At 64.0% G+C, this 7337-nt stretch overlaps 1 pseudogene; it reads right to left on the reverse strand.

The window, feature by feature from the left end:
* Positions 1–5942: 5942 nt before the first annotated feature.
* On the reverse strand, positions 5943–6184 carry LOC125089297 (NADH dehydrogenase [ubiquinone] 1 alpha subcomplex subunit 1-like; annotated as a pseudogene).
* Between the last annotated feature and the right edge of the window lie 1153 nt (positions 6185–7337).

Raw genomic sequence — 7337 nt, forward strand, 5'->3', positions numbered from 1 at the left:
GCACGGGGGTGGGTTTCAAATCCCCCACAGGCCTTTCTGGGTCTGTGACTCACCCCTTAACTGAAGGATGGGGTGGGGTGTGGGTGGGGGTCTGGCCCAGAGGGGAGCCGTCCCGGGCTTGCAGCCGCTGGGGCCCCCAGCATCAGGGTTTGGCAGCGGGGAGTCCAAGCGGAGTGGGGGCAGGGTGCCCCTGGGGATGCAGGTCGTGACCAGGAAGCCTCCCAGGCAGCCTGTCCTGTGACCTCGTGCACTAGCAGTGCACAGGGAGGGCCTGGCACGCTGCCCGCTGGTGTGCTAGCAACAGTCTTGTCAGTGCTCCACCATGGGAGTGGCCCGGGCCCCTTCTTGGGGCCTGTGCTTGGCGGCCAGCCTGTCCCCCTGTCCCATGGGCCACCAGGACGCTGGTGGTGGTCGTGCACTGTTCCTGGAGTTGTGCACATGGGGTCTGCACAACTCCCTGGTGGCCCGGCCCTTCCTGGACCCCTGGTGCTCCTCTCCTGCCACACCTGTGTCTCCGCCGACAATGCCGCAACCCCAGAATCTATAGCCTTTGTCCCAGAAGTTCTGTGAGGCCTCCTGGTGCCTGTGCCGAGGTCCATTGGGGCAGCCCCCCGCCACAGTGCGGTCCGAGAGCCCCCCAGAAGCCACAGACCACCAGAAGTGAGGGCTGGGGTCATCAGGCCACAGGGTCACTGCCATCCCCCGCAGGAGCCCTGGGTCAGCGCGGTCTGAGGGCAGCGCTCCTCCTGCCCGGCGCCTGCCCCTCCCTGCCCCTCCCTGCCTCTGCTCCCTCTGTCTGCTCCTGTGTGGGCTCTACCGCGCCCTGGGCCAGGACAGGCACAGACACCCCTTTAGCTCCCGGGCCCCCTGTGGCTTCCCTCCCCAGGGGGCAAGGACAGCAGGACGGCCTGGGTCCAGGTGCTTCAAGTTCAAGTCTGGACTCCATGTGGGGTCTCCCCCTCCTCGGGAAGCAGGGGAGGGGAGAGACAGGAAGGAGAGTCTGGAGGACCACCGGCCTTCATGGGGGTGACGGTGTGACCTTCTACAAACCAGCACTGTGTTAAGCATCCTTCCTGGGGAAAGCCCTGGGGGGTGTTAAAGGCCGAGTGTCCAGTGTTTGTCAACACTGTCTTCTGCTGTGTGGGGTCTGCCCAGGACCACCTGCTCCCTGCAGAGAGAAGCTGCCCGGGGCCACATCGGGAGGCCCCAGCTTCCTCCGCTGACACCCAGAGATACTCTATGGGGCAGGGGAGCCGGGCCACCCCCATGCCCTGGTGCCCCAGCCTGGAAAGCATCTCCCCGTGGAAGGGTCTGCAGGGCTGGCCCCCTCCCTAGCCCACGGCCATGTCCCTGCCCCTCCCAGTGAGCTAGGCAGGAGCGGGGGGTGCTGGGGTGAGCAGGGAGCCCCTGAGGAGGCAGGACCGTCCCCATGGGGTGCTCCTCAATGACGGGAGGCTCTAGGCACTGGGCCGAGCCCACCACCCTCACCCCAGCAACAGCCTGCTGAGCGGGACTCCCACTGTCCCGGTTATGTGCGTGAGCCCTGGACACCTTAAGGCAGGAAGCCGCTGTGTCCCCACCTCTGAGATGGGCACGTGTCCCCGACCCTGTCCCTATTCCTTTGGAGAGCACTTTCCTCCTGGCTTCTCTGGGGTGGGTTAAAAAATAATTTCTGCGGAGTTGTTGGGAGGAGGTGTGCCCCGCCCCCCCCCTTCCCTGCCAACAAAAAGTGACTTCCAGTCGTCTGGGAGCTCAACAGGATGACGGCCAGGAGTGGCCTGCTCCTGCTCCTGCCTTTGTCTCGCACACAGCCGTCAGGGCCCCCAGAGCCGGCACGCACCAGCCCCTCCCCATTTCTGAGCAGAGGCCCTCGTGTGCCCCGGCTTCTGTGTGCTGGTTCTGTGCAGGGAACAGGACAGCGATCACTGGCGGTCTCCTGGGGACTGGGTCAGGAATGCAGAGCGCTGGCCGGGGCGCCGAGGCCTGGGCGTCTGTGACAGACAGGGGGAGCTGCTCGGTGGCCCCCGCGATGAGCCACAGTCGCCAGGAGGGAGAAGACTGGGACCAGCAGCCTGCATTAAGAAGCATGCGGGGTGGAGGGGTGGGCTGACGGCTGGCCCCCAACCCCCAAACGGCCAGCGCCCGCTAAAAGGCAAGGCCTTGGTTCAAGGCACGATGCTCTGGGTCTGTTTCCCGCCCCAAGTGGCTGAGAGTGGAAAAGCGCTGGTGTGTGGAGGCATCAGCAGGGTTCACAGGTGGCCGTGAAATCCGTACAGACATGGGCTGAGCTCTGATTTCTCGTGAAATCCACACCGCTACAGCCCGGGTGCCCGCATCCCATGACGCCCGCCGCAGGGCGCAGGCACAGCGGTCAGGCCACGGCACCGGGAGGGCGAGCGTGTGTCCAGAACGTGCCCAGAACGTGCGTCCAGGGAGTGTGGGAGGGCAAGCCCCCAGGGCCGGCGGAGGCTGGGGGAGGCCTGGGGCAGGCTTCGTACTGTCGTGGGGCTCACATGTTAAGGGTCACTTGGCGCTCACCACCTGCCTTCTGCTCTCCAGTGGGAGTGTGTGGCCTACGTGGGGAGGGGACAGGCCCCAGGCACACAGACCGTGTGACCCTGGCAGAGGCTGCACCTGCTCTCCCCCAGGGGACAGCTGTGAGGACAGAGGGGGTGTGAGGGGCTGCATGCTTTCTGGCACGGTGTGGGGCTCGGGCACCCGTGGGCCTCCCTCGGGGAGATGGCTGGACCGGCTGGGCCCCTCTGAGCTTCTTAGGACAATGGAGAACTTCACCTGCGCCCGAGCAGCCCGAAAACAGGGCCCATGAGGAAACTTCCACAAATCTCTCGTTTTCCAAAGTCCCCTGGGGATCGGCTTGCTGCAGAGAACCCCTTCCGCTAACGACTTACAGGATACCCCTCATGGCTCCATGAGACCCACAGAAGACTCCCCGGGTCACCTGGGACCATGCCAGGCCAGACCCTGCAGCTCCCCATCCTTGGTCTCACGGTTGATGAGCTGAGACTTGCTAGACGTGGAGGCCCCTGACCCAGGTTCCCCGACTGCAAGACCAGCCCAGCCGCGGACCACCCTGCCCCCGTCTGCTCCTCCCCCTGCGAGCCCGGGCAGAATCCCCTGACAGGACACGAGGTCTCCAGCCCCGCAGAGCGCTCCCTATTGCAACGGCCCGACTGGAATCAAGGTCTGCTTCCTGCTTCGTCTGGCGTCCCTGAGCTGAAGACTCTCTTGGCCTCTTGTGCCTTTCCAAGCAGCCTCCGCTCCCCCAAAGCTGGGCACCCCCACACCCTGTCTGCCCACGGGGCTCTGTTGGAGGCAGGCGGCGCTCCAGTGGCCTTTCCTCGCGCCCCGCCCCCGACGCCCAGGGGGCCGGCAGGTGTGCCCAGTGTGTCCCCTCCGAAGCCCGAGCTCCCAGCAGGCCCCGCGGCCCTTTTCCTCCCGCCTCCCCTTGGCCCACCTCGCCTGCGCCTCCTCGGCCGGCACCGGCGTCTCGGTGTTTTCCCACAGCGTTTGCTGGTCTCAGGACCGGGGGGAGCCATTGGCGGTGGAGCCGCCTGAAGTCCTCCGGGGGCACAGTGACGCCACGACGCGTCCCCGCGGCCGGACCCGTGTGGAGGTAGGACGCCGGTTTGCGATCTCACGTGCTCCGCGTCCAAATGTGAAGCGTTTTCGCCGCAGTTTCGGGGACGGCAGGCCCGTGCGGCCAAGGGGAGACCGCGCTCGGCCGCGAAACTTTACAGGCAGCCACGGGGGTTGCCCCTGAGGGCGATGCTAGGAGCCTCCTCTAGGAAGCCCCGGGGGCAGCTCCCAGCCTGACGCGCCCCTCCGCCCCTCCGAAGACCCTGATACTTTCCACCTCGGGCCCAGCTGCTGACTTCCGTGGCTTCCCTGTTGTTCGAGACTGAAATGCTGGGGTATGAGCAGTTGGCTCGTGCCTTTGAGTTCTTGCCTCTGGGGCTGGCGGCACGAACGTCCCCTCGCGCTGGGTCCGGGTCTCACGGGGGCGGCATGTGCAGTCAGGTGGGCCTGGGGAGGCCCCTTTCCTTGGGGCTCTGCTGAGGCGTGGCGGTGCCCCGGGTCCGCGGCCAACGTTGGCCTGGGTCAGTGCATTCATGGTGAGGCCCTGCCCTCAACAAGCCTTGGGGTCTTCTCGATGCCCTGTGTCGTAAACAGAGCTGGTTCTGGGGAGTCCAAGGGGCCTGAAAACCCACAAATTAAATCCCAGAGAAAAGCGCAGGGCAGGACGTCCATCTGGGAGACAGAATGACAACGTGTAATACATGCAGATGAGCCTGATGCGCTCCCAGCCCCCTTATATTGCGCACCTGTAGGTGGCCCCATGCCATCCTAGAAGCCCGGTGACCGCCACGGGAGCCGGCTAGGGGTGGGCAGGACGGCGACTGCCTTGCTCGGTTCAGGAACATTCTGGGCCCTCAGCAGCTGCCCACAGCGCCCTCCCGCGCTCCCGTGGCAGAACGAGCTGAGATGGCTTCAGAGCCCTCTGCCGCCCCCCCCCCCCCCCCCCCCCCCCGGCCCGGCGCACCTGCTGTTCATTCCAGGTGCGCATTTTCTGAAGGCGCCTGTCACCCTGCACCCACCGTCTGCTTCTAGCAGGGGTGACCTCTCCTTCCCCCTCCTGCAAGGACCAGGTGCTGATGAGGAGCATGGGGGCCCTGGTCCAGGCCAAGCTGCGGGCCTCGGGAGCAGCGGGGGAGGGACGGCTGCTGCAGCCTAGGAGGAGGGGGTGGTTCTCCGCGGGTGCACTCCATCCAGCCCGGGCACGGAGTTCCCAGCGCTTTATCAGGGAACAAGGTTGAGTCCATTAGGCTTCTGAGTATCCGGCTTAAGGAGAGGGATCTGGAGGCTCCAGAGGAATTGTCCAGGAGGTGGGAAGCTGGCATCCAGGGGCAGTGATGCTGCCTCGGTCACCCACTGAGAAGGGCCTGGGGACTTGCCCAAACTTGAACCTGTCCTGTGGTGGAGCCTGGGGTCAAGGGGCTACTCCCAGCCCAAGGCAAGACAGCTGCTGGGCGAGCCAGGGAGAGGGGCCGGTTAGGACATGAGCCCCCAGCCCTCTTCTGACCCCAGTGGCAGCTCCCAGAATTACAGCTTGGAGGGACCGAGGCGGGGGAGGGGGCGTGAGAGTCGCCTGGGCAGCAGGAGGGCTGGGCAGCCAGCGCCTCTCCAAGCCTCGTCTCTCTGGGTGAGAGAATGAGAGAGGAGAGTCCTGGAGTGCACACTCGTGGGCAGGGCCCCGTGGAGGCCACTTCCTGTGCAGGGACACAGGCCCCAGAGAGTGACCTGGAAGGGAGGCCTTAGCAGAGGCAAGGGGGTCAGCATGGAGGGCTGAACTTGTGCGGTTGGGGGCCTCAGAGGTCCCCCTGCCCCCCACCTTGCCTGGCCCTATGTAGGGTAGGCGGTCTTCCCAGATTCCTGCCCATGGAGACGGGCATGGGGGGCTCCAGGGTCCCCCGAGCTCATGAGGCACGAGGGCTCCGGGCTCCACACGCACCGCGTTCAAGTCTCCCAGCCCCCACTTCCTTCTTCAGCAGAGCAGGGCACAGACCCTCGACCTGCAGTGGGGGGTGGGTGTGGGTGCATGTTTAGCAATCCTCAAAGTGTGGCCCAGGGAACCCTCAAGGTCTGTGACACCAAAAACCATTGGCCTTGTCTCTTCCACAAGCTGACCTTCGCCCTGTGGGGACAGAGTGGCTGCAGCCCCAGACGGAGCTCAGGGCTCTGCGTGCGCCACGAAGGAGACACGGCTTTCCCAGGGACTGTCCTACCCGAGGCAGTGACAGATACCAGCGGTATTAGGTCTTGAACTTTTCTTAAGATTTTATTTATTTATTTACTTTTTTGTTTTTAGTATGCATGTTAATATGCTGCGTCACTTTCTAGAAGGGCTAGATGGGCGTGACCGAGTAATTTTTCATCAATCAGGAAAATGCTTCCTTAGTCGATATTCTCCAAACCCTTTGATACGTAGTAACAATTAATTCCAGAGATGAGCCTGTCTCTTTGCAGCAAACTCCACTGACGTGGGTAATAGGCAACTGTTTTCTCCTGCCCCCGGTACTGGACTTGTGGATGTGCGCCGCAGCGTGCCAGGGGTGACCAAGCACGTGGCTGTGAGGTTGATCCTGGGCAGGATCTCGAACCACATCGCACCGTGCGGTTGCCAAGGCCAAGAAGATTTTATTTATGAGTGAGCACGAGCAGGGGGAGTGGCAGAGGGAGAAGCAGGCTCCCCACTGAGCAGGGAGCCTGACGCGGGACCCCGGGATCATGACCTGAGCCGAAGGCAGACACTTCACTGACTCAGCTACCCGGGGAGCCCCTTGAATTCCTTCTCATGTTTTGTAGTGATATGATGGGAAGTCCCCAAAACAGTGGCATTGATCACTGGTAGCAAAGCAGCGGATGAGCGCACAGTGTGGCGGATGGGGCTGCCCAGGAGCGGTGCCGTGAGGGGCTCCGGAGGCTGAGTTGTGCGCCCGCGGTGTCCTGCTCTCCTCCGCGTGCTTTCCACTCGCTTGAGTGAAACATGTGGTACAGGTGCAGACAGATGCGCTCGGAACCCGGAACGGAACACCACGGGGCCCTGCAGCTCTGCTCTGGGGTGGCCCCCAGAGAAACTGGAAACCAGGCTCTCAAACAGGTGTCCCCGCGCAGAAGGTGGACATGGCCGTAGCCCGTCAGTGACCAAGGGGGTTCACGAGGTGTGTGTGGAGATCAGCCGTGCGGGGAAGGCTGCTAAGCCATAAGAAGGGACGGACCACGGGCACATGTGGCATGGGGGAGCCCGGACAACGTGCCGGACCACGGAAGCTGGGCCCAGAGCGCCACGTGACCTGTGATGCCATTCCTAGGTCACGTTCAGAAAAACTCTCCACTGAGGCACAAAGCAGCCTGGCGGTGGCCAGCGCCAGGGAGGGGAAGGGAGTGAGCCGTGGTGGGCACGGCCTCCCTTGGGGGCTAAAAAGGTCTGGGATGCAGCGTGGTTCACTCTGGGATGGGTCACCTGACGTGAAGTTCTGGCGGGAGGAGGGAGGAGGGAAAGAGCCCAGGGCCTGTTCCCGTGGCTCCAAGCCTGGAGACTGCTAGGCTGAGCCAGTCCTTCCACAGCCGGCCGTGGCCCGGCATCAGAGTTAAGTTTCCCACCATGAGAGCGGTCCAGCTAGCGCTCCCACAGAGCCTGGCCCATGTGCTCAGGGGTCCGCTGCCATGACCCGGGGGCAGGACGGCTGCTGCTGGGCTGACAGCAGTGGGGGAGGACGGTCACGGAGCTACACACCCAAGTCCATGTTCCCTAGCAG

Source organism: Lutra lutra, chromosome 17 (assembly GCF_902655055.1).
Source record: "Lutra lutra chromosome 17, mLutLut1.2, whole genome shotgun sequence".
In the NCBI taxonomy this organism is placed as follows: domain Eukaryota; kingdom Metazoa; phylum Chordata; class Mammalia; order Carnivora; family Mustelidae; genus Lutra; species Lutra lutra.